The following is a 27863-nucleotide window of genomic DNA, read 5'->3' on the forward strand; positions in this document are numbered from 1 at the left end:
CTCAAGGAGAGGAAAGGGGGCAGAGAGGGGCCATGTGGGTACAGAATAGAATCAGAAGAAGCTGGTGAGCAGATCATGCCCTTTGCCATGCTGCAGCCTCACCAGTCAGTCCCTGGACCTGAGACCTCTAAACTGCACCTGAATCAACCTCTATTTTTTATAAATCACCCAAGCTCAGGGATTTCTGGCAGCAATATGGTAACAAAGTAAGATGGAGAGAAACAGGGCTAGGAAAAAGTATGGACAAGGAAAGCCTGGCACACAAAGAGGCAAGGAAAAAAAGGGGGAGGGGGAAGAATACCTAAAATACCAGTGAACAAACAATACTGACATAATGGACATCCATACACAAAAAGGGTACACTTCGGGGTCGGTAGGTAGAGTGGTGGTTAAGGGCGCTGAACTCCCACATGGCCGACTGTTGTTTAAGTCTCATACCTGGTGGCTTGCTTTCTCACTTTCTCTCTCTCTCTGTCCCTTTCTGGTCAAATTTAAATAAATAAATAAATAAATAAATAAATAAAGTCAAATAAAACAATTCTTTTTTTTTTAAATAAAAAAATATAAAAAAAACAATTTTTTTTTTTTTTTTTTTTTTAAAAGGATAAACTTCAAGCCATGCCTGGCACCATATACTAAAAATAATTTAAGGGGGACCAACAGTAAGTGTAATGGCTATGTCGCTGGACTCCCATGTAGTTGACCACAGTTCGAGTCCCGGACCTGGTGGCTTAAACTCACACCGGGCACTTGTGCATGCATGCCCAAGATCCCGAGAGGAGAATGGAGGCGAAGGGATTGCAACGTGGCCATCCCCCTGGGGGGTGATTTCTCGCTTTCTGTCTCTCTGTCTCTCTCTGCCTTTCTGGCAAGCACACACGCCCTATAGCTAAAAAAAATAAAATAAAATAAAATAATTTAAGTGGAGCACAGCAACTAGATATAAAACCTACAACTATAAAACTTCAAACAAAACAAGAGAGGGGCCAGTCAGTGGCGCAGCAGTAAAACATGACACTTTATGAGGCTATCCCACATGGGAAGCTTCCCAGTTCTAGTCTAGAGACTCCCCTGAGTCACTAGGCACATGTGCCCAGATCCAGGGCTGACTGAAGGCCAGGCTGGATCATACATTGGGACCCTGTTGAGTGAGTACACACACACACGCACGCACTCCCTCTCATTCACAGAGAAGATAAATATACCTGAAAAGAAAACAGGAGAAAATCTTTGTGACTTTGTTTTAGGCAATGATTGCCTTGATATTACATGAAGAACATGATCCATAGAAGAAAAAATTGATACAATGGACTTTATTAAATTAAGAACTTCTGTTCTGGGACTAGCAGTTAGCGTAATGGCTATGTCGCTGGACTCCCACGTAGTCGACCATGGTTCAAGTCCCGGACCCGGTAGCTTAAACTCATGCCGGGCACGTGTGCGTGCGTGCCCAAGATCCCGAGAGGAGAATGGAGGAGAAGGGACTGCGGCATGGCCACCACCCCCTGGGGGATGATTTCCTGCTTTCTGTCACTCTGTCTGTCTCTGTCTGGCAAGCGCACGCGCCCTATAGCAAAAACCTCTCAAAAAAAAGAAAAAAAGAAAAAAAAAAAAGAACTTCTGTTCTTTGAATGGTCCCATAACCTCTAAGAGAGCCAGATCCCACATGGCCGAATATAGTTTAAATCCCAGCCCCAGAGGCTTGAAACATATGCCAGGCACATGTGCATGCATGCCCAAGACCCCAAAAGAATGGAGAAATGAAGGAGAAGGGATTTTGGTGACTATACCCATTAGGGGGTGCTCTATTTCGCTTCCTTTCTCTCTCTCTTCTTTCTATCTGATGAGCACACATGTCCACTGGTAATTTAAATATATGCACTCCTCGCTTAACAATCAGGTTCCATTCTTACAAGTAGGTCATTAAGTGAATTGGTCAATAAGCAAGGAGCTTAAAGGAGAATGTCCCGTGGTGTACTGTGGCACGATAGGGTATTTTTCAATAGATACCACATGACACCATATCAGAATAATGTAATTCTACCCATACAAAAAATACACATTAGACAAGCACCAGAAAGCAATAAGATACAACAACACAATAGTATGAATCTAGTATAATCATTTACATTTTTTCTTTTTTGAGGGTTTTTTTTTTTTTTTTTGCTATAGGGTGCGTGCACTCGCCAGAAAGACAAAGAGAGACAGAAAGCAAGAAATTATCCCCTGGGAGGATGGCCACACTGCAATCCTTTCTCCTCTATTCTCTCCTCTCAGGTTCATGAGCACGCACGCACACACACATGCCCGGTGTGAAGTTAAGCCACTGGGTCCGGGATTCGAACCACGGTCAACTACATTGGTCCCAATCATTTCCATTTATTCGAAATACTACTACAGGTACACAGTAAAGTACAAATTTATAAACAAAATACAGTTTTGCATGAGTGCAAACACTTCATGTAGTGAATACTAACTGACTGCAGAACAAGACAAAGACCAAGAAAGGGAATTCCTGAGACTCACGCAGACTGAGAAAAGGAATTCCTGTGCTGGAGAACCAGTTCATCTTAAATCCAAGCAGTGGTGGGGCCAGCAGATGGCGTAGTGGTTAGGTGCTGGACTCCCACACAGATGACCACAGTCTGAGTGTGCACCCAAAATCCCAGGAGGAGAATGGAAGAGAAAGGATGTATAACCATCCCCACAAGGGGATGATTTACTTTCTCACCATCTTGTCTCTCTGTCTATCTCTCTCTCTCTGATGAGTGTATGCATCCAATAGCAAAAACCTTGGGGTAAAAAAAAAGTTCAAGTGTCATTACTCTGAACAGTCACTAATAGGTAGGTCATTAAGTGAAAAAAAGCTTTGTTTAAAATGCATTTCCCTTGATTGAGACAATATACAGTGTACTCTGGATGGAAAATCTCATTTTGTATGCTGTAATGATGTATAGTGAATGAACGTAAACAAATAAATTTAAATTAAAAAAAAGTCAAGCAGAAATAAATGAAATAAAAAATAAACAAACTATACAGAAAAAAAAATGCATTTCCCCACCTTGAAAAAAGAACTGCTATTCAAAAAGCAATGTTAAAGAGAATGAAAAAGACAAGCCACTGATTAGCAAACTAAGTACTCACAACCAGAACATACAAAGAACTCTTAGATGCACAAATATGAACCAAACAATCCAATTTTAAATACTGGCTCCTTGGAAAAGTCATGACACATTTTTGCATAGAACAACAGATAATTACATCATGACTTTTCCAACGAATAGATCAAAAGTGGACAAAAGATCTGAACCAAAGATTCTTTTGTGTGTGTGTGTGTGTGTGTGGAGAGGTTTTCGCTATAGGGTGCGTGCGCTCGCCAGACAGACAAGAGAGAGACATAGAGACAGAAAGCGAGAAATCACCACCCAGAGGGGATGGGCATGCCGCAATCCCTTCTCCTCCATTCTCCTCTCGGGATCTTTGGGCATGCACGCACACGCGCCCGGTATGAGTTTTAAGCCACTGGGTCCGGGACGCGAACCGCAGTCAACTACATGGGAGAAGGGACTGTGGCGTGAACAAATAACAGGAATTGGACAATGGCAAACAGGGGCGTACATACTTCAAAAGCAGACCCCCACAGGTGAGTTCTAATTCACGTCCAGAAACTTCTCTGAATACTCTTGCACAAGCATGCCTATGATCTTGGGCTGGCTGGAGCTGTGAATGGATCATGGCATTAGGGCTCTGAGGTGATGGTGATGCTGCCTGCCTGCCTGCCTGTCTCTCTCTCTTGCTCGCTCGCTCGCTCATGGAGGAAATAAACAAAATAAACATATACAAGGCCAGGCAGTGACATGGTAGTTAAGGTAGCTGGATCCCACATGGCCAAGTATGGTTCAAATTCCAGACTCAGTGATTTTGTACCAGGTGTGTGTGTGTGCTCGAAATCCCAATAAGAGAAATGGAGATGAAGGGATTGAGGTGTGACTATCTCCCATGAAGATGCTTATTTTCCTTCTCTCTCTGTCTCTCTAGTGAGTACACACACCTTCTAGCCAATTTTTAAAATAGATAAACTTTTCAAGAAATAGAGAAATGGACCAGCTCTGTAGCCTAGTAGCTAAGGGAGCTGGATCCCACATAGCCAACTGTGGTTCAAATCCTGGCCCTAACAACTTGAAAAACATTCCAAATGCACGTGTGTGCATGTCCAAGGTCACGACAGGATGGAGAAACGAAGAGACTGTAGCATGACCACACCCCCTTGAGGGGTGCTTTCTCTTTCTCTGTGTGTCTGTGTTGGCAATAAAACAAATGACAAATGTAATTTTTCTTTCATTAAAAGGGATTCAAGAAGATAGTGATGAGACTTGAAATATTTCCTGTCCTAAGTTTCTAGCACTTGCCCTATTGCTTTATATCTGCTTCCCCATCATACAGCATAACTCACAGGAGGCAAGAAGCTATCATTCCTAAAAGCAACACAAATGTCAATGATCTGGCATTTAGTGGAAGCGGGGATACATGATGCCTGTTTGTAATGCTCCAGGGTAATTGTCTGTAACCAAATCTAATGTGAGAAAAAAGGACGACACCAACAATGGAATGTGATGCCCACTTTTACTAGAGATATTTAACAAGAGGAAAATTCAATCATAGTCTTCCAGTTAATATGCTAGCTTTTTGTTAGTTTGTTTGCTTGTGTTTTAGTATTTTGCTACAGGGCACACGTGCGCACCAGAGAGACAGAGAGAGAGAGAGAGAGAGAGAGAGAGAGAGAAGCAAGGAACTCCCTTCTCCCCCAAGGGAACAGCCACACCATAATCCCTTCTCCTCTATCCTCCTCTCCAGATTTTGGGCATGCAAACATACTACCTCATGTGATTTTCAAGCCAGTGGGTCCAAAACTCAAACCACAACTATCATGTGTGCACTGTCATCTCTACCACATAATTACCCACAATTAAATTAACATACACATAACATATATTCTAAAACTTCTGGTGATTATTTCTCCACAAAAATCCTAAATAAGAGGATGCTGATCAACATACTAGGTTTTCGTGGAATAAAGCAATGATATAGCAGGTAATTCCAGTTTTTGCAAACATGGATAGAAACAGAGAACTCCTTCCTCCACTGGCTCTCAGGGGAGAGTCCAGGCTCCTGCAGTTTGGGGACCTATGGGACAGCAATGGGTAACTGTGCAGCCAGTGGGCAGAACCACATTCGGGCTCCTAAGAACTGACCCACTCACACCACCCTCACAGTCCAAGATGTCCAGGCAGGCATCTCTATAATTCCTCAGAGCATGAAATCTAACTCCATGTGAGACAAAAACCCAGGTAACTTTTGCCTGAATGTATTCTACTGTGAATTTTCCAGAAATATAACTTACTGTGTCCATCTATCTGATTCTGACTTTTGCTGGTCTGTGTTCCTAGAAGTCACACCAGCAATGCAGCAGTGCCTTTGCCTTCAAGTTACTGACACTGCTCTAGGGGCAGCATGTGCAGCCTCTAGCCACACTGTCTGTGTCCCAGCAAACAGCTCCTTCACTGGGGTCACTGGTATCACATGATGGAGAGGTCAGAAACCTCCACATCCCCCTCTACACATATGTAAATATACATCCATTGCTGGTGACACAAAGGAAGTGTCTGTGCACATGGGTTACAGCATCTATTCTCACTGTAGGACAGTAGGGGGTGGGGTATTACAAAATATTTGTTATAAAAGTGGAACATTGCTATGGGAGGGCTGTGATGGCAGAGTTTTGGGTAAAAGCTTGCTTTACATTTTTTAAAAAGAATTATTTGATTTGATTTGATTATTATTATTCTTTAATATAACCAAAGAGAGACAGAGAAAGAGAGTAAGAAAGCAAGCTGTCAGGTCCGGGATTTGAACTGTGGTCAGTCATGTGGGAATCTGACACCTTAACCACCATGCCACCTGCCGGCCCTCGCTTTACATTTTACAGTGGAAACTCAGCAGTTGCTGAGCAGAACCACCTCTCTAGAGATGAACCAGCAAAAGAGCCCATAAGAGAAGAGATAGCATCCCAGTACTAGGCCACATGGCTGTTCCTCACACAAGGGGCCACTGCCAGCCTGCTGCACCACTGAAGAATGGAAGAGACAGGCTGTCCCAAGGAGACAGCACAGGCCAGGCCACTGGTACTGATGGAGCTCCAAGGAGCAGCACTGGCATCCCCCAGTTCACAGACATCACAGCCCACGAAAAGATAAAAGCCAGGTACTGGGAACTCTGGCTGGCTGAAGCATAACATGCCCCAGACAAACGCCTCTCACAGCTACAGACCAAATGGTCATGAGGGACTACAGAGCTTGCCAGTGCAAGTCCCCATTTCACCAACGGAAAAAGTGATCTAGTCCCAGTGGGCTCCTCCACAGCATGTGGGCTCTCACTTTAGCCCCATGCCCACAGGCTCAATGAGAATGTTCTATGCTTTCAGGAAGAGGCACCCCTAGGAACAGGGACTCCTGACATGCAGAGGCCTGCGGCACTGAGGAAGGATCTCAGAAAGCATCCCAAAAGTAAGAGAACAGGGGAAGCATCCAGCCACAGGAGCTCTGTTTGCATGTAAGACTATAGGGCACTACCAGAAATTTCTGGAAACACCAGTGCAACATATACCCTGTGTGTCACAGGACCAGAGAGTACCCCTGAGCAAGGTCTCCCCGCCCCCATGGAGGCCAAGTCTCAGCCAAGGTTTCACAGCAGTGCAGATGGTACCTGAGAGACTCCTTTTAAAACACAATCCCTGCACTTAACAACAAATGCTGTCAGGACAATTGAGTAACTGTTAGGAAATGATGGAATTGGATCCATACATCACAACAAGAGAGTAAATTCCAGGTGAATCAGAGACAATATAAAAACTGAAGCCACAGAGCTCATTTTCACAGAACCACTGGGGGTGGGGGGAAGGCAGGTATAACAGGAAAAATGGGTGAAATCTTTCTAAACATCAGCATGGAGAATGCCTTCTAATGCCAACTCGAAATCTAAATGCAGGAGCCAGCAGGTGGCAGGTGGTTAAGGCACTCCATTACCACATGGTTGACGCCGGACTTGGAGGCTTGTTTTTTCACTTTCCCTGTCTCTCTCATGAGCACATGTGCCCTATAGCAAATTAAATAAAAATAAGTAATTATTTTTTAAAACTAAATGTGAAACCTTTTATGAGACTTAAAATAGTTAGAAAAACACACTTTGGGGCAGGCCCCATAACCTAGTGGTTAAGGGAGTCAGATTCCACATGGCCAAATATGTAGTTTGAATTCTGGCCCTGGCGGCTTAAAACACACACACACACAAACACACACACACACCAGGCACATGTGTATGTGTGCCCCAAATCCTAAGGGGACAGAGAAGTAGGAGAAGGGATTAGTGTGACTGAGTCCCATTGGAGGGTGCTTTCTCTTTGTCCCTCTCTGGAGAGTGCACATGCCCTGTGGGAAGTTAAACTAATCAAACAAACATTTATCCTTGGCCAAAACCACAATGAAACAAAAAAAAACCTGTCATAAGCAAAGTTAAAAGATAAACTGAGAGGGGGACCAGCAGTTGGTGTAATGATTATGTCACTGGACTCCCACGTAGTTCATTGCAGTTCGAGTCCCAGATCCAGTGGCTTGAACCCAGAAGATCCTGAGAGGAGAATGGAAGAGAAGGGATTGCAGCATGGCCATCCTCCCTGGGGGGGTGATTTCTCACTTTCTGTCTTTCTGTCTCTCTGTCTTTCTAGTGAGTGCATGCGCCCTATAGCAAAAAAACTCTCAAAAAAAAGATAAACTGAGGAGGAAATATTATGATGTGCATTACAGATGAAGTTATAATCTCCCCAGTATGTCGTGAACTTTTTAAAAATAAAGTTTAGAGACTAGCAGATGGCATAATGGTTATATCACTGGACTTTCACATATTTGACCACGGTTTTTAGACCTGGCAGCTTAAAACTCACACCAGGCGCAAGTGTGTGCATGCCAAAATCCAGGAGGAGAATGGAAGAGAAGGAATTGCAGTATGAACATCACCTATGGTACACTCTTCCTATTTTTCTTTTTGCAAAAATAAAGGAGTAAATCACCCCTAAGGGATGATTTCTTGCTTTCTGTCTGTCTTTCTCTGTCCCTCTGGTGAGTGCATGTGCCCTATAGCAAAAATCTCTACAAAAGAAATGTTTTAAATAAGGTTAAAAAAAAAAAAAACAGAATCCCAACAGAAAAATAGGCAAAAGACAAAAGCATTATACGCTCAGAAAAAGTTGCCCTTAAACTCAAGAAATGGCAGGGAGCTCCACCTGTAAGAAGGGATGACCATGAAAGCACAGCACATCCCCGTTCAGGTGGGTAAGATTCAACCTCCACACATGCCCCTGGCCAACTGCAGAGAACACTGTCACCTCACATAGTGGGTGAAATGCAAGATGGCACAGCCCTTAGGGGGCTTGGTTGGCACTAACAAAACCACACAGCCACTTCCTCTGTGAGCTCCAATTTTAGGAATTTAGCCTGAAGACACAATACTTTGAAATCACAGCAATACACGGCATAGGGCCACCTGTCACTACATCACCATCTGAATGCCTGCCACAGAAGGCTGGCTGTGAGCAGAGTTATGGCCCCAGAGACAGTACAGGTCTCAGGGACAGCCCAGCACCTGCCATTAGCTGAAAAATCAGAATCCAAGTGTATTCAGAGCACATTACCATTTGATAAGAAATAGGGAAACAAGGAAACAATGTGTACATGTGTAAGGAGGATTACTCCTTTATTTTTACAAAAAGAAAAACAGAAAGAATATACCAAAAATAATGACAACCACAGAATGAGGGGTGGGCAGTAGAGGCAGGTAGAAAAAGCAGAGTAGAACTTTCTCTGAGAACATCCTTTCATAAAGCTTTGACCTGTGAACTCTGAAAACAGTTTAGAGATTAAAAACTAAATTTATAAAAGTGAACAAGGTACACTCTAAAACTGAATACAGACAGACACAAATGACTCCAGCTGCACATTAAATTGATGTATAAGACCAGGTCACCCATCAAGTCCTTCTAGTGGGATGCATTCTAGTGACAGAGCAGCAGAGCACCTTCAACTTTCCCTAGAAGGTTTGCTGTCACTGAGGTGGGTGCTGCAGCAGGGACTCTGAATTACTCCGCATGTACTTTCTAAAGAAGAAGGGAGTAAACACAAAGAAGGGTTCTCACTGTGCATGAAGGGAAGTTCAAGAGTAGAGCCGATAAGTGAGAAACACTGCTGAGATGCTGGATCAGAGCTGGAGGGAAGACGAGAACGCCAGCTTTTTTTTTCTTTTTTCTTTTTTTTTTTTTGCTATAGGACACGTGTGCTCACCAGAAAGACAGAGAGAGACAGAGAGATAGAAAGCGAGAAATCACCCTTCAGGGGGGATGGTTACGCTGCAATACCTTCTCCTCCAGTCTCTTCTCAGGATCTCGGGCATGCACACACACGCGTCCAGTGTGAGTTTAAGCCACAGGTCTGGGACTCAAACCGCGGTCGACTACATGGGAGTCCAGTGATTACGCCATTACGCCAACTGCTGGTCCTGGGAACACCAGCTTTCTTAAAACAACTCCTAGTTCTGCGCACTGAGAGGGTGCGAAAACAGGCCCTCCTGCCCCCTGCCATGAGCACCCTCCTGTGTATATCTTAAATCCCACCTCCTAGGGACCAGCAGTTAGCGTAATGGCTATGTCGCTGAATTCCCACGTAGTCGACGGCAGTTCAAGTACTGGACCTGGTGGCTTAAACTCACGCCAGGTGCATGTACGTGCGTGCCCAAGATCCTTAGAGGAGAATGGAGGAGAAGGGACTGTAGAGTGTCCATCCCCCCTGGGGGGTGACTTCTCGCTTTCTGTCTCTCTGGTGAACGCACGCACCCTATAGCAAAAACCTCTCAAAAAGAAAAAAAAAAAAAAAATCCCACCTCCTAAACAGCACTGCAGCTTCTAGCAGTAACACTCGGTTCCAGAGCTGAGGCAGAGCAAACAGAGGTGATGCTGGTACATTCTGTTCTAGAGCAAGAACATGCTCCAAGAACAACAGGGACTCATATCACACAGACAGAGGAGTCAGTCTCAGAGGCTGTCATTGCCCAAACCAGGGGCAATCAGAGAATGAAGAGGAGAAATCACAGCAATGGATTACAGCACAGAATTAAAATCCTCAAGGCCCAGTTACGTTGGCATGTGCCGCTCAAGACACTGCTGCTTTGCAGGCAGAAGCCAGAAAAGAGACCAGGTTACCCCACCCTAAAAACAGGGGTTGGGAGTGTGGGCCTATATGCCAAAAGTACTTGAGGGTGAGACTGAGGCAGAAGGCTGGCAAGCTCAAGGCTGGCCTAGACAACACAGGGAGACCTTGTCTGATAGAGGAGGTGAGATGCCTATGGTCCCAGCTGCTAGGGAGGCTGAGGCCCGAGTATCAATGCAGAGCAAGACCTGACTTTAATTTCTCACTTTTGGTCTCTGTCTCTCCAGTAAGTGCACATGCCCCATAGCAAAAATTTCTCTCTAAAATAAACAAACAAAACAAAAGGAACTAGCAGGTGGCATGGTGTTAAGGCTCTGGATTCCCACATAGCTAAAGACAGCTTGAGTCTTAGACCACCAGCACTTGAAAATCATGCTGGGTGCATGTGCGTGTGTGCCCAAAATCCCAAGAGGAGACTGCAAGATGAGGGACTGCAATGTAGCCAGCATGGGATGGGGGAAGGGGAATTTCTCACTTGCCCATTCTCTGTGTTTCTCCAGAGAGTACACGCACCCTATGGCAAAAAGAAGAAGAAAAAAAAAAAAAAAAAGGTAAAAGTTGCCTCACATATACACAGGGTTCTCAAAAAACTTGCATCAGGGAAAGAAATGCCAAACAACACCTGTAAAGGAGTAATAAAACCCTTCAAATCACCATTTTGCTGTTGCTGATGTGTGACTGATACTGAGCAGCACCATCAGTGGGTACAAGGCTGAGGGGCCTTGAACTGTGTCCCCTGCAACTTGCTTACCAACAACAAAGAAGGTGTGGCCTTGGCAGCAAGGCCCTCACGGACACAGTCAGCAACGGTGGCACTCAACTTCACCTGTCTCCTCACGCACTAAGACATAGAACTGGGCCAAACGTCCCATCTGAACCTAACCGCAGAGTATGTGACATGCTACAAAGCAAATGGCCTCAGCTCTACAAAAAAAAAAAAAAAAAAATCAGAAGTGGCAGAGAAAGCAATGACACCGTAGATTAAGAGAGAACAGAGCCACAATCACAGAGTGACCAACCACAGCAGGGACTCCAGATCCTGCCTAAAATAACAACAGTTTATCAATGGCATGAAGGGCTACATCACAGTTGCAGAACTGAATGTTATATGAATAAGAACTTCTGGTTCTGTTTGTAAGTCTAATAAACATGATAACAAAAGAAGCCAAAGAGTCCATACTGTATGATTCCACACATAAACTTTAAACCCAGGTCAAACTCATCTCAGCTACAATGAGTAGAAGGGGGCCCCAAAAAGATATGCCCACCCCTTAATCTCCAGAACCTGTGAATGTGGCCTTATTTGGAAAAAGAGGCGTTGTGGATATGATTAAGTTTCTGAAGATGGTATCATTTTGGATTATCCAGGTCAGCTGTACATCCAGTGACAAGTGTCCTTACAAGAGACATACTGGCTCGGGACCAGCAGTTAGTGTAATGGCTACGTCGCTGGACTCCTATGTAGTCGACCGCTATTCACGTCCCAGACCTGGTGGCTTAAAACTCAGGCCGGGCGCATGTATGTACGTGTCCAAGATCCCGTAGAGGAGAATGGAGGAGAAGGGATTGCGGCGTGGCCATCCCCCTGGGGGATGATTTCTTGCTCTCTGTCTCTCTGTCTGTCTGGTGAGTGCACGTGCCCTATAGCAAAAACCTCTCCAAAAAAAAAAAAAGAGAGAGACATATTGGGGAGGTGGCCATGTGACAACAGGCACAAAGCTGCCACAAACCACTCAAAGCCTGAGGCCACCAGGAGCTAGAAGAGACAGGAAGGATCTTTGCCTGGAGTCCTCAAGAGGAATGAGACCCTGCCAACAACTTTATTTCAGACTTCTGCCCTCCAAGAACCATGAGGAAATCGATTTCTGTTGTTTTAAGCCACCAAGTTTATGGTAATCTCTTGCAGCAGCCCCAGGAATCAGAACAGCTGGGTAGCTGGGAGATGAGAGCTAGTGACTAAAGGGGAAACGAGGACACTTTCAATTATTGCTAGGTTTGGTAATACCTTGCTCTGGGTGGTTATTCCATGATGATGTTCGGTTTGCAAAAATTTATTGGATTGTATGTAAAAAAAAACACTGCACAGACTGACTACATAAAGTGTGTAGCTACATAAACTTCATGAAGCTAGGGGTTATCTTCCAATCCCCCTTCCCTGAGTGGCTCTGAGTTAAGATTTGGAAGCTTCAAGGGCAGTGGTAATCACGATTCTGCAAGGGCTGTCCCAATCAGGCACTGTCGCAGTCTGGTCTGGGTTTCCTAGACCATTTTCAACTCCATCGCTTTAACTGACTCCCAAGCAGGGGGTTCAACTGGGAAGCTGTGTCCCCAGCTCTTTGAGTAACTGGGAATTCTAGAGACCAGGGTTAACACAGTCCTGAATGCTGTCATACCTGCAAGAACCCCAGCACACATAGGTACCACTTCTGTAGCACAGCTGTATTGTACCAGACTGCAGTGCAGGAATTCACGTGGCCAACTGTGATTAGGATCCCAGCCTAGTCAACTTAAAACACGCCAGGTCATGTGTGTCCAAGATCTGATGAGGCAGGGAAACAGCAGTTAGCGTAATGGCTATGTCACTGGACTCCCACATAGTCGACCGCGATTCGCGTCCTGGACCCGGTGGCTTAAACTCACGCCGGGCGCGTGTGCGTGCGTGCCCAAGATCCCGAGAGGAGAATGGAGAAGGGATTGTGGCGTGACCATCCCCCCTGGGGGGTGATTTCTCGCTTTCTGTCTCTATGTCTTTCTCTGTTTGTCTGGCAAGCGCACGCGCCCTATAGCAAAAACCTCTCCAAAAAAAAAGAAAAAAAAAAAAAAAAGATCTGATGAGGCAGAGGTTCGGGAAAGGAGACTGTGATGCGACCAGACCCGATTGAGTGTGCTTCTCTCTCTTTCTCTCTCTCAACCTCCAAAGATCACAGTCAGCAAGACTTTAGCAGCATGCAAGGGAACTCTGTGCCCTCAGCAGATGATTCTGCTTTCTCTCTGAATTTACTGCACTCGGAGGGAAGAGAGAGAGAGCAGTGTTGATTATGAAAGGGGCAGCAGGCAGCCCAACCCGACAATGAGGGGTCCCAACAATGGGGCAGACAGAGCAAGTGGCTGAAAGCGCCAATGTCTGTGTCTCCCCATAACCAGGAGAGCAGACAAAGCCCAAAGAACAAGATGACAATTGACTTAGAATGACATTCTTTGTTTCTAATTTATGTTTTGAAATGAAAAGGAAGTATCACTGAAGAATGAGGGGTAGACCTTGCACCTCAAATCCTAATTACCCACAAAGCAAGTCTGAAATGCAGAAACAGGGTGTTGAATGAAGAGAAACATGGGTATCTTCAGCGGGAGGCAGAGGCCTGAGCCCAATGAGTATGTGTCCACCAAGTGGGCCAGAAAAAGGAGCTTGGGGTGGTGGTGAGGGGAGATGTGCGGAGAAAAATAATGATGACCAGGTCAGAGTAGAGAGGAAGACACGTCTCTTAACTAGGCTGAGAAACAGGGATGCCAGAAGCCCCAGGCAGCTCTAATTTGTCTTTGCAAACATCAATGTGGTCAGGGCCTAATGGTGATATGCCCTCTGCCACCCAACAGACACATACAAACCTAACTCCACTCACTGAAACCCAAACAGCATCAAGTCCTGAGAGAAGCGAAGACAGTAGGCAGGCTCTTGGCTTAGGAGAGTGGGCTAGTGAGACCACAGACACCAAGTAGCCAGCCTTCCGTAACAGCAAATCATTGGCACAGCCCACACCAAGCCAGGCCCCAGCAGAGTCAAGCCCAGCTGTAGGAAATTGATAAAGCATCCAGACAGGCCCCAGGGACCCTGCAACACAAAAATGAACATGCAGTCAGCTATGCCTGGCCTTGAGAAAGGGCACCAACCTCTACACCCAAGGAAGCAGTGCTACAGTCAGAGTTTCTTAAGGAACACAGCCTCAGAACAGGCAGCACACATGCAAGGGTCACTGTGCTCCCAGGACTGAGCAACCGCCTGAGACATGAATTTCAATCCCGGACGTGTAGATGAATGAGTACAGATGCATTAAAAAATATATATCTCTCATAAGGTAACCCCAAGAGCAGTGGTTATCGCTGGGACAACTATGGGATTGGAAAGTTGGTCAAAGTGGATGAATCTCATTTATTTACAAAAGGAATTTATTGTGTTACTAAATAAAAATCAATGGGCTTTTTCAAAGACATACATTTTTTGGATGAAGCAATTTAGTACTTCTAACAACCTTTCAGGCAATGCAAAGGCCAAAAAAAAAATCCTCTAAACAACAGTCCATCAAAATGACAGTAGGCCAACTAACAAAAAGTGAACCCCACCCCACACGCTACTGTGAGAGGAGCTACACACTAGCATGACAGGCCTCTGGGATTAACCGTGCAGCACTGGTGAGCGGCTATCTCAGAGCATCAGCCTAAGTAAGGGAAGAGTGACCTGGCTAGGAGACCACCAAAGATTTGCACAAGCTCTAACTCTTAGCAGGAGAGCAGCCCTCATTCCTTGGCTTGTAGATTACAGTTCCCCACAGTGCTGGCAGTAGGATTAAACTCCAAACCTTTTCTCCGTATCCTAATGCCTGCTCTAATGATGCAGCAGGAGAACCCTGCACCATTTGGGAAGTTGGGCAGTTAGGAACCCTCTCAATATGTAACCAACATGTGTTGCAACCACAATTTTTCACTCCTGACATTTATTTGGAAATGTGATTTTAACTGTAACACAGCAGTACAGCAGGGACACTGGGGCCTGGGGCCAGCAAAAGCCCAGCCCAGGATGGCACCTGCATCCTCTGCAGCCCCGCCTGGGCCAGGCACAGCAGCCCAGCACCCATGCCCAGTCACAATGCAGACATCCCCAGGGCATTTTCAGAGAGACTGTAAACTCCCTCAGTCTTTTTGTTTTTATTTTCTCAGTTTCTTCTACAAAAAACTTTTTGGATTTTAAAAAATCTCAGTCACCCTGTTCTGTCACCATTCTCCTCTGATCCTATTAGAAATGAGGCTGCAAAACTGGATCTGAAGACAGCCAGAGCAAAGTCCACAACAAAATTCCTTCAACCCCCACATTCACAGAACTGGAAAAACTTTGGGCGGCCATTCTATAGAATACTGGGAACACCATCCCTGGCTTCAAGGCCTCTTAAGATTGTAGATTCACCATGTTCAAAAAGCAAGAGGTGAGTGGCGTATATAACACACAGGCATCTGTAGAAATAGTGGAGGTGGGTGGGTGCTGGTAGAGGGCTGACAGGAGGGAACAGGGTACACAGGAGCTCTCTGTGCTTTCTGTTCAGTTAGTATTGCTGTGAAACTAAAACTACCCTAAAAACTAAGCTCTTGGTTTTTTGGGTTTTGTTGTGTTTTTCTGTTTTGTTTAAAAAGGGAAGGGGAGACACATCTCTAAGTATACTTGTATTTTCATAGAGTATCTCCTGGCCGATACTCAAGCCATGGGAACAGCAGTCCTCAAGGCAGGGAGGTTAATCATTTACCTCTCCATGGAGAGTAGGTGGCAGGGATGAAGCCCTCCAGAGTTGCCCTGCTCCCTCATATCTTCTGGGTTGCTTTCAATACAAGTATACAGCATTTTTCAAAACACCAATAAAAGGACCAAAAGGTGGTGCAGCAGGAAAACATTACTCCGTGAGGCAGTCCCATTAGGGAAGGTTCTCAGTTCAAGTTCAGAGACCTCCCTAGGTACTCCAGTCATATATGCAGTGTGGAGACCCTCCCTGTTAGGGGAGCTGTCTCTCTTATCTCTCTACTTCTGTCTTTTTTGCTCATAGAAAAAATAAACTGGAAAAAAAAAAAAAGATTTGAGAAAGAAACACCAGTGACCACACACTAAGGCAATGCACGGTCTCTCTCTGTTTCTATCTCTTTGGCAAGCACACTTACTCTCTAGCAATAATTTTAAAAAAGGAAAGAAATACCAGGGTCAGCTGAGGATGTGGTAATTAAAGCAGCAGCTGCATGGTTCAAATCCAGATCCAGCAGTTTAAAAAAGGGGGATGTTGGGACCAGCAGTTGGCATAATGGCTATATTGCTGGACTCCCACGTAGTCGAACGCAGTTTAAGTCCCAGACCCGGTGGCTTAAACTCACTCCAGGCACATGTGCGTGCATGCCCAAGATCCCAAGAGGAGAAGGGATTGCAGCGTGGCCATCCCCCCAGGGGGTGATTTCTTGCTTTCTGTCTCTCTCTTTCTGGTGAGTCCATGCACCCTATAGCAAAAACCTCTCCAAAAAAAGGGGGGGGAGGTGTTTTCTCTCTGTCTCCCACCAGCAAGTACACATGCCCTACTGCAAACAAAACAAAACAAAAACAGTATAAAGAAAGTTTGAAGGAAAAAAGAGATTCCAGGATAAGAGAGTACAAGAAAGGCAGATGGGGCTGGGAGGTGGTACAGTGGTTAAGGTGCTGGACTCCCACATAGCCAACCACAGTTCGAGTCCTGGACCTGGTGGCTTGCTTTCTCACTTTCCCACGCTCTATCTGGTCAAATTAAAAATAATAATGATAATAAATTAAATAGAATAAATAATAATTACTTTTAAAGGCATATTTCAATAAAGACAGCAGCAAAAAAAAAAAAAAAAAGGGGGGGGGCTTAGCCCCAAAGACACAAAGCTGAATTTCTGGAGACATGACTCCAAGGCCTGGATGGTTTCACAGCTTAAACGAAAGGCAGCAAACAGGGGCCTGCATGCAGTCCGCACAACGTCAAGCTCATAGAATCCCTGGGATTGTTCCCTCACATGGAACAGCCACGTGAGACTAGCTTGGACAGAAAAGACTAACAGTCCCAGGAGAATCATATAAAAACCCTCACCTCAGAGCTCAGCAGGCACTCATGTCCCAGGAGGAAGGTATGTAGTTGACAGAGGCCACGACCATATGAACAGCCTTTCTTGGCCTCCTTTCTTACTTACTCTGAGCTTTGGGAAATGCCAACATGCATTTACTGCCTTCACTGTCTAGGGAGTTGAGGAATGGTTTTCTTAGGAACAGTTTTCTTTTTTTTAGTTTTGATATAGGGCACATGCACTCAGAGATGGAGGGGCAGGGCATGAGAAATCATCCCCTGGGGAGATGGTCATGCTGCAATCCCTTCCCCATTCTCCTCTCAGGATTTTGGGCACACACACACATATGCCCGGCATGATTTTCAAGACCTAAGGTCCAAATTCGAACCACACAGTCACTCATGTGGGATCCAGCCACCTTAGCCTCCACACCGCCTTTTGGCCCAAAAGTTTTCCATTTTTCCTATATGAGACCCAATATACATGGCACGGGTCTAAGAGCTTTAGGAATAGCCAGTCCCAGGTGCCAGGGATAGCATGCAGCCCTCAACAACCAGAAACAAAGGACTCAGAAGTTTGCTATAGGAAAGCATGAGTAACTAAACTGGTATTTCTCTTGCTCACCTGGTTTTTCCCTAGGGATACCCAGAATGCCTATGCCTGGGTGGTTTCTAGGTCACGACAAGCACTATCTATGCACTCACCAGGAAGCTCTGGCAAGCTGCTCAGGCAGGAGTCTACTGCTGGGCAGTAAGAGAGAGAAAGCTGCAGACCCTGCTGCCTCCCACATTATGGGGTAGTGCATGGCCAGCCCAGCCCTCAGACATTGCCCTCCAGGTCAGGGGGAGCATAGGACTCCCCAGGAGAAGACTTGCCCAGCTACTACAGCAGGCTTAGCCCCCACCACTGAAGACTGAGGCAGTATGGCTGGTGTCCTCCCAGCACCCACCCTTGCCAGCTCCAGCCTCAGCAGAGAGGAAGGCTGGCCCTCACCCCTTCCAGTCTCAGAGCCAGCACCCACCCCTAATGAGTAATGGATACACAAGTTGTACCAGAAAAGGAGGAGGAGAGGAGGAGTTTCTGTCAGCGCACAGCAGGATAACACCACCCACAGAGCTGTGTGGGGTTCTGCCAGAGGAAGCAGAATGTGCCCAGACAGAATCAAGACTGCTCTTCTAACTCAGGGACAGTGAGGCACCCACTCCAAAACTCCTGTCAGTGGGTGGCTAGAGAGAAGCTGTCCCTTCTCCCTTCTTGATGCAAACTGTACAATAGGTCAAGAGAACAAGGAGGAAAGAAGATGGAAGCTTCCATGCATTGCTAGAGGTTGGCCCCTAACCCCAATAAAGGGCAGCTGGTCAGAGACCCCCATTAGAGCCAGCAGGTCAGAAAGCCCTCCTGCCCCACCCCCATCTAATAGAGCTCACAGGTCAGAGCCCCCTCTACTGGAGCCAGCAGGTTAGAGGCCACCCCTAGCAATGCTGATAGGTCAGAGTCTCCCCCTATTAGGGCTGGCAGGGACAAGGCAGAGGACTGAGGTAGGCTGGTACTCCTAAACTCCATTTGGCCCAAGGCCTTGAAACACAGAGAAATGTGTTCAACTCATTTCATAAATACTTGCTAAATCCAAGAGTCACAGCTGGCAGTGAGCCTTTAACTGCATTATCTCATTTAGCCCTTCCAATAACCCATTAAGTTTCACACCCACTTTATATGCAAGAAAACTAAGGCCCAGTGACTAGCCTGTCAGTAGTAGAGCTGGCAAGTGAATACAGGGACTTTGGACCCCAAGATTAAAATCCCTAATCCATGCCATAAGGCTTGTTTGTTTTTGAGACATTTTTGCTATAGGGCACGAGTGCTCCATAAGGTTTGTTTGTTTTTGAGACATTTTTGCTATAGGACACGTGTGCTCGTCAGAGCCAGAGAGACAGAGACAGACAGAAAATAAGAAATCACCCCACCGGGAGGATGGCCATGCCACAATCTCTTCTCCTCCATTCTACTCTTGGGATTTGGGGCACACACACTTGGCGCCCAGTCTGAGTTTCAACCGCCAGGTCAGGACTCAAACCACAGTCAACAAAGTGGAAGTCCAGCCACATAACTGCTACATCATCAGCTGGTCCGGTCCCACCATGGGTTTGGTTTTTGGTTTTGTTTTGTTTTTGCTATCAGCTGCACACGTTCACCCAAGATACAGAGAGAAACAGACATGGGGATGGCCATGCCACAATCCCTTCTCCTGGATTCTCCTCTCAGGATTTTGGGCATGCATGTATATGTATCTGATATGAGTTTTAAGCTGCTGGGTCTAGGATTTGAGCCGCGATCGACTATGTGGGAGTCTAGCGACATAATCATTATGCCATCTGCTGGTCCCTGCCATAGGTTTTTTTAAGAGAGTTTTTTTACTGCAGGGCACTTGCACTCACTGGAGAGACAGAGAGACAGAAAGGGACTCGGAACTGCAGTTGCCTAAGTGGGAGTCCAGCAATGTAACCATTATGCCACCTGGGTTTTAAAGGGGAAATGCTATAATCTGGAAGAGAAAAGATAACTATGAAGCTGTCAGAAGGAAAAGAAGCAAAACTACAGGAATGCAGGAGGGACTTCCTCACCCACTCAGAGAGCTCAGAAGAAAGGACACCCTAGGCAACCATGTACAGGCCAGCTTCAGCTCTTGGACTCCAATCAAAACACCAAGGCTCCTCGAAGAAAACGTCTTCTCCACACTGGGGCAGAGAAAGGACAACCTAGACCTGGAACATCTAGTGGTGTAAGAAAGTGCACAGATGCTCAAAAATAGTGTGAACATCCAAAAGGACAAGTCAACTGGAAACAGCAACCTGAACCATAAAAGAAGAGTAACAGATCACAACCTGGGGAATAAATGTCTCAAGCACACTGTGGTATAAACACTGGAAGAATGAGCACACAAGTAGGGGAGAAAGAAATCTCTTCCTTACAACGTGCCAAGGGAAATTATGAGCATATAAGCAGTCGTTTGGGCAGAGCTCCTACACAGGACCCCCACAGACCAGACCAGACCAAAATAGAGTCATTCATGATAAAAGCAATATCATCAAAATGAACTCTGAAATAGGCCATTTTCCCAAAACACAGAAGATTCCATCACCCTGAGTCAGTGTTTTAAGGGAATCCCCTGTCTTGACCCTTCCAAGAAAGGGACTTTGAAGTGACTGATGTGCTTTCTGTTCCCTGTGTCTGCTCGCTTCAGCCCTGCTCTGCACACAGGCCAATCTCCTCTGTTCAGATCAGCTGAGAATGCCTACCTTATAGAATGAGTAGTATCTAATTCTGCCATTGCAAATAAAATGTCAATTTGAGTTTTAAATTAAACTTGTTATAGTTTTGTGTTTTGACAAGCATTAATTCTAATTCATAAAGGCAGGAATGATGGAAATAGAAAATCATTTGGCAAACACCACAGTAATAATTGTTTCTGGCAAGAATAAATCTATAGTTGCTAAGATTAATGCAGAAAAAGTATGTAAAGAAACACTATTTATCTAGTCTCAAAGTATCTCCCCATAAGACAGGTATTAGTTACAAAGGGGAACACAATAACACCATAGAGAAAACAGGCAGCCACCACCTCAGCCAGCTGAGCACAGTGACCATCAGCTGGATGGGACAAAGCAACAGCGTATGTCTGCTGACATGACACAGCATCACTTCTGTGGCGGTCTCACTAAAAACATGTAATGTGAACATGGTTACAGGATGTGACTAACAAAACTATCATGAGAAGGCCAGCAGATGGCATGGTGGTTAAGGCGCTGGATACTCCCTCATGGCCGATCATAGCTTGCTTTCTCACTTTCCTTCTCTCTGTGTGTCTGGTCAAATGAAAACGACTGAATGAATAAAAAAAAATTTAAAAAAAGAAAAAAGCTACCATGAGGAACTTTCCATGAAAGGGGGAAGGATCAGTTCTCTTTAAAGGTGTCAAGGTCATGAGAGATAGGACTAAGAAGCTGTCCCAGGGCCAGCCTATAGCCTGGTGGTTAAGGAGCTCGATCCCACATGGCTGATTACATGGTCAGAGTCCTAAACCCAGCAACTTGAAAAACAAGCCATGCTTGTCTGCATGAGTGCCCAAAGTCCTAGCAGAAGAAAGAAATGGAAGAGAAGGGATTGTGGTGTGACCATTCCCCACAGAGGGTACTTTTTCACTTTTTCCTCTCCCTCTCTCTGGCTCTGAACTCACATGCCCTCTGGCAAATTAAAAATAAATAAAGAAAGCAGAAGCTGTCCCAGATACTGGAGACCGAAATGCACCACAAATACAGTGATAGGGACAGACTGACCTGGCCCAGGAACCCTGCAAGAACCTCCTGAACAGTGGTGGCATCTGGGCACAGGCTCCACATACACTAAGCAGTCCTGGCTGTCAGAAATGCTAATATTCAGTGAAGTTGAATGATAAGTATATGGTAATTCTTTGTATGACTTTTGCAATTTTCGTTTTGAAGAACATTATCTAAAATTAAATAAAAAGACAGACACTAAGCAGTTATGAAAGAAGATATGCTAGCCCCACTGCTGAGGTAAGACACACCAGACCATGCCTCGGTGTAAGCTCAGGCCAGGTAACCAGGGTTGGCACTGTACTAGCAGTTATGGAAGAGGATACTCTAGCCCCACTGCTGAGGTAAGACACATTGGGCCACCCCAGCCCTGAGAAGATCCTCACTCTTCAGATGCCTCCCCTCAGCTGCTACTTACAGGGCCAGATCTCTGCAGGCTCCATGTCTGACTTCTCAGCTCCCAGGGCTCAGAGGTGGGGATCTGAGCAACCCGAGCAACCCCTCCAGGGGATCTTAAAACATACTCTACAAGACCCTGCAGCCATGCGCTCAGATGGGTTGAGGGCCTCTCTCAAAGTCAGTCAGTCGGTACAAATGCCGCTTCCATAACCATCCTAAGCTCAATAACGAGGCAGAAAAACTCCGGTCACCCTAGCTCCCTTCCAGGATGGCTCTAGGCCTGCAAGCAGTAGACTACAGAGGCTGTAAGCAAGGAAAGGGAGAGGAGGGCAAGAACCCAGGCACAGAAACCACAGAGACAGCTGACAATCTGACAGCTCCATCTGCCAGGTCACCACATACCTATGAGCTGTCCTAAGAAGACACAGAAGGAAGTGGGCACATACGTGTAAAATTCTGGGAAGAGTCCTTTACTGGATAATGACATCCATGAGATCCATTCAGTTCAAAGGTTGACTGTGAGTGTGACACTTCACCTCAATCATTCACTCACTCAGTGGGTTCCTGAGTGCCGACTCTGCCCAACACTGGGACCCGCGGTGAACAAGGTGACAAGGCCCCCCTCACATACTACCAGTGGATGTACACAGCAACAGCCAGCTCGAACCAGGTAACCAGAGCTGACACTGCTTTCCACCTCTACTGCCAGTTGCCCCTCTTCTGACTCTCTGCGGAGAGAATAGGCATGGTGGGCAAAGTGGCCAAGGAAAAACATGAAGGACAGGATATAAAGGGACAGGTCCTGGAGAGCAGAGTGCCTGCAGCCACTACCCATAAGACAGAGGACAGAGGTCACCCTCCCAGAGACAGTTGTGCATCTCGGCCAGAAGGGGCATCAAAGACCATTAACAGTGGGCCTGTGTTTCAGGTGCTCCTGGAACAAATGGAGGAGCAGCAGCAGCACGCCTCCTGCCCGCCTGCCCACAGTGGTGCACTCCGACACAGCTAGTGCCAGTACTTGGCCTGTAGACCTTGATGCTCTCCCAGGTCCTCATCACGCTGCATGCCCACATCTCCATCCTCGGACCTTTCTCTCCGACCACCATCTCTACTCACTGCCTCAGGGGTCTGACCCAGATCAAGGCCTGAAATGTATCTCAATGCTCACACTTGCAAATTCTCATCCAACACCAGTTGCCCAAGAACACCACTGCCTGCTCAATAGCACACCAAGCACTGACTGGTTTCTCCAGCAGATGGCAACACAGCTAGCCCCAGGGCCCAGGAACTGCCTCTCCCATACTTAAGTTCCCATCAACTCCAACCTTCCAGTTGCTTGGCAACACATTTGAGAGGAGAGAAAAATAGTTACATTTAAATTCTAAATGTGAAAAATACATATAATTTATCACTAAATATAGTTGTTAGTAAAACACTGTAATAAATACAACATGGTCTACACTCATAGAAAATCCAAGAAAATCAGCTGAGAAATGATTAGAAACCAGTAAGAGAATTCAGTATTGGTATAAAGGACACTGAACAAAAACATTACACTTCTATAGAAGAACATAAAACAGAACCTGAATAAAGCATATATCCTGCTCCGGACCAGCAGATGGCATAACGGTTACATCGTTGGACTCCCACGTAGTCCACTGCAGTTTGAGTCCTAGACGTGGAGACTTAAAACTCATGCCAAGACCCCAAGAGAAGCATAGAGGAGAAGAGGAGAAGAGATTGCAGCCTGGTCAGCCTCCCCCCCACACACACACACACCCCGAGGAGGGTAGGGTTATTTCTCGCTTTCTGTTTCTCCAGAGAGCACATGTGCCCTATAGCAAAACTCTCCTAAAAAAAAAAAAAAAAGATATATACGCTGTTCTTAGACTCAACAATATAAAGACATCAATTCTCCCTGATCCAAAGAATAAATTTAATGTATTCCCAATAAAAATTTTCATACACACAAATTAACTTTCAAGAAAAGTAGAGGGACCTGCAGGTGGCATGGTGGTTAAGAGTGCTGGACTCTCGCATGGCTGACCACAGTTTGAGTCCTGGACTTGGAGGCTTACTTTCTCACTTCCCAAAATAAATAAATAAATAAAGTTAAATAGTTCTTTAAGAAAGAAAAATAGCAGAGGGGGACCAGCAGGTGGCACGGGGGTTAAGGCTTAGACTCAACAATATAAAGACATCAATTCTCCCTGATCCAAAGAATAAATTTAATGTATTCCCAATAAAAATTTTCATACACACAAATTAACTTTCAAGAAAAGTAGAGGGACCTGCAGGTGGCATGGTGGTTAAGAGTGCTGGACTCTCGCATGGCTGACCACAGTTTGAGTCCTGGACTTGGAGGCTTACTTTCTCACTTCCCAAAATAAATAAATAAATAAAGTTAAATAGTTCTTTAAGAAAGAAAAATAGCAGAGGGGGACCAGCAGGTGGCACGGGGGTTAAGGCACTGGACACTCCAACATGGCTGACTATGGTTCAAGTCCTGGACCTGGTGGCTTGCTTTCTCACTTTCTCTCTCTCTCTCGCTCTCTCTCTCTCTCTCTTATGCTGTCTCTCTGATCAAATTTAAATAAATGAATGAAACAATAAAGTTACATAAATTCTTAAAAAAAAAAAGAATGTGATGCTGAATGTGTCACACATCAGTCACCTGGAAATGTCTGAAATTCTGGCAGGACACCAAGGCCACAAATAAAATCAGATCTCTAGGGAAGGGGGCCCAGAATTAGCATCATGAAGCCCCCAGTGATGGCAAGAACAGAGGCACCACAGGGACTCTCTGGGAGAGCCACCCAAAGGCAAAGCCAGGTTCCAGTGCTGGTCATCAGCAGAGGCTGGGCCAGCTCCCTACTGCACAGTAGGAAGGCAATAGAGCACCAAGGACAGGTGTCAGAAGTCATCTCTATTGGAGTCCTACATGTCACCCCACGTTGGGCACCAATTGACAGGAACCCCCACCTGCATGGAAGGGAAGGTATCAGCCGTATGATGTAGCAATACATGCAGCAATTGTGCTTTTCCATGTGTATCATATGTAACAGGGGAAACAGAAATATATACATGCACATAAAACACAGAAATTTCACATAATAGGGTTTTTTTGTGTTTTTTTTGTTTTTTTTCTTTTTTTTGGAGAGGTTTTTGGTATAGGGTGCGTGCGCTCACCAGACAGACAGAGACAGAAAGCAAGAAACCACCCCCCAGGGGGGATGGCCACACCACAATCCCTTCTCCTCCGTTCTCCTCTCGGGATCTTGGGCACGCACGCACACGCGCCCAGTGTGAGTTTTAAGCCACCGGGTCCAGGATGCGAACCGTGGTCGACTATGTGGAAGTCCACCAACATAGCCATTACGCTAACTGTTGGTTCCCGATCTGGCCTGAATTTTAAGTCGCTGGGCCCCAGACTCGAACAGCAGTCAACTACGTGTGAGTCCAACGACAAAACCATTATGCCACCTGTTGGTCCCCACAGTAAGTTTTTGACAAAAGTGAGAAGAACTGTTTCATTACACATTTCAGTAACTTTCAAAAAAGCTACCCTAACTCCAGTTCCAACTACAGGAAACACGACAAAGGACATATAGTCACACAATAGGTAACAATCTACGTAATCCAGACAGTGGGAAACAAACAGCAACCTACCTTCTTTTTTCATCTTTTTCTTTCTTTCTCTCTCTCTTTTTTTTTTTTTTTTAAGGATTTTTGCTATAGGAGGTGTATGCTTGCCAGAAAGACAGAGAAAGGGAAAGTGAGAAATTACTCCCACAGAGGGGGTAACCATGCCATAATCTCTTCTCCATTTTTCTCTTGGGATTTCAGGCGCAGGCACGCACGCACACACGTGCCAGAGGCAATTTTCTTCCTTTTTTTCTAATTTAATTATTTTATTTTATTTGTTATTATTCTTTATCTTTTAATTTGACCAGAGGGAGACATAGAGAGAAAGTGAGAAAACAAGCCACCAGGTCTGGGACTTGAACCAAGTCAGTCATGTCATGTGGAAGTCCAGCACCTTAACCACCATGCCACCTGCTAGCCCCAACCTGTCTTCTTTTAACAAGTAGATTTTAAGGGAGAAAGAAAAGAAACAGAGAGATACATATGAGCCATGAGTGTCTGGAGTCTTATTTGGGGCAAACAATTACATTTTCTTTTTAACAAGGTTCTTTTTGCCTTAGGGCACATGCACAGGGAAGGGGCGATTAGGGCAGGGAGGAAAGAGAGAGAGACAGAGATAGTGAGAAGGAAAATGAGAAAGCAGCTCCCAGGGGGAATAGCCACACCTCAATCCCTTCTCCTCCACTCTCCTCCTGGGATCTTGGGCGGGCACACACACACACCTGGTGGGACTTTGAAGCCACTGGGTCCAGGACTCAAACTATAGTAGGCCATGTGGGAGTCCAGCAACATAACCACTATGCCATCAGCTGGCCCCTACTTTTTTTTTTTTTTTTTAATTATGACATTACGAGAGAGCTGACATTTAAAGCAGCAGTTAAAGACTAGCTGAAATGAAATGAAAAGGTAGAATATGCTTCAAAATTACACAGGAGGGGACCCTGGCTTCAGGGTTGGGCAACACACTCACAAGAAGCCTCACTATCCTACCATCTACTGCAGCTAGTATTTCAAATCCAACCCAAAGCATTTTTTGTGAAGTACATTATCTTCCTGATGTAAGAAAATAAGCTAGCACATGGGGTTGGCAGGTGGTGTGGTGGTTAAGAGCGCTGGACTCCCACATGGTCAACCGCAGTTTGAGTCCCAGATCTGGCAGCTTGCTTTCTCACTTTCTCTCTCTCTCTCTCTCTCTCTCACTCTCTCTCTCCCCCCCTCTCCTTCTCTCTCACTCTCTCACTCTCACTCTGTTCCTCTCTGGTCAAATTTAAATAAATAAATAAATAAAGTTCAATAAAATAATTTCTTGAAAAATAAAATAAGTTAGGTGTAACTATTCTTAGGAGTAAACATTCCAACAGAAGTTGGTTAGTTTAGAAGCATCCCTTAGGCAGTCTGGGAATAGCTGCTTTCTCCTAACACAGCAGAGCCACTGCAGTCAGGCCACTTACATTTCTAGTAACACGGACCCTGCCCTCCAACCATAAGATTTGAGTAAAGCAAGTGACAGTTTGCACATTGCATTCTCTCTGCTGTAAACAGAAACCAGACCCTGATTCTCACTATTGTAAAATACAATTTCCCAGCAGAAAGCTCCCCAGGTGATTCCAATAGCCTCCTCTCCTCTCTGTTCTCATGCTCTGAGGCCCTCTGGCTCTAACAGGAGAAGATGACAGGGTACAATCTGACACAGCCTTGGTACTACATACTCCACATAAACCAAGGTTTCCTAAAAGCAAAGTCTACAAACTTCAAAGCAGAGCCACATGACAACATGGTGTTCTGGAGGGAGGAACATCATGCTAACACCCACCCAGGCTCCTTGGTCTATGACCAGTCCACACCCCTTAGAAGACCACTCTTGCCCAACCTGCCCTGGAAGCAATAGTTTCACAGAGAAAGTGAAATGGCACCCGTGATACATGACAAGACTATGCCAGGGCGTCAAAAGCGGCAGCCATCACCAGACCCTCTCAATGCACACCACACAGCAAGCGCCCTGGCCCAAGAGATGCTTACAGCATTGGCATGAATTCAAGCCAGCAAAGGGACAGGGTACAATGTCTCTACAAAACAGGAGAGAGAGTATAATGCTGTGACAGATGGACACACACATGTCTACACAGACACTGCTGATAGGCAGAGAAACTATAGAAATACCTCAGAAGTTGATAGGGAGCGGAGGTAAGTAGGGTCTTTTTTCTTCATACACTTGTCTGTATCTTCCAATATAGAGTATAATCAGAAAGAAAATCAGGAGCCAGCAGGTGGCATGGTGGTTAAAGGCGCTGGACTCCCACATGGCCGATGGTGATTCAAGTCTGAATCTGGTGGCTTGCTTTCTCACTCC

General features: G+C 45.6%; 1 protein-coding gene across 2 annotated transcripts in view; it reads right to left on the reverse strand.

Moving 5' to 3' along the window:
• The window catches only part of NUDCD3 (NudC domain containing 3), a 101575-nt gene that overhangs the window by 58273 nt on the left and 15439 nt on the right, over window positions 1–27863 (reverse strand). The window lies entirely within an intron of this gene.

Source organism: Tupaia chinensis, unplaced genomic scaffold, assembly GCF_000334495.1.
Source record: "Tupaia chinensis unplaced genomic scaffold, TupChi_1.0 Scaffold144150_1, whole genome shotgun sequence".
In the NCBI taxonomy this organism is placed as follows: domain Eukaryota; kingdom Metazoa; phylum Chordata; class Mammalia; order Scandentia; family Tupaiidae; genus Tupaia; species Tupaia belangeri.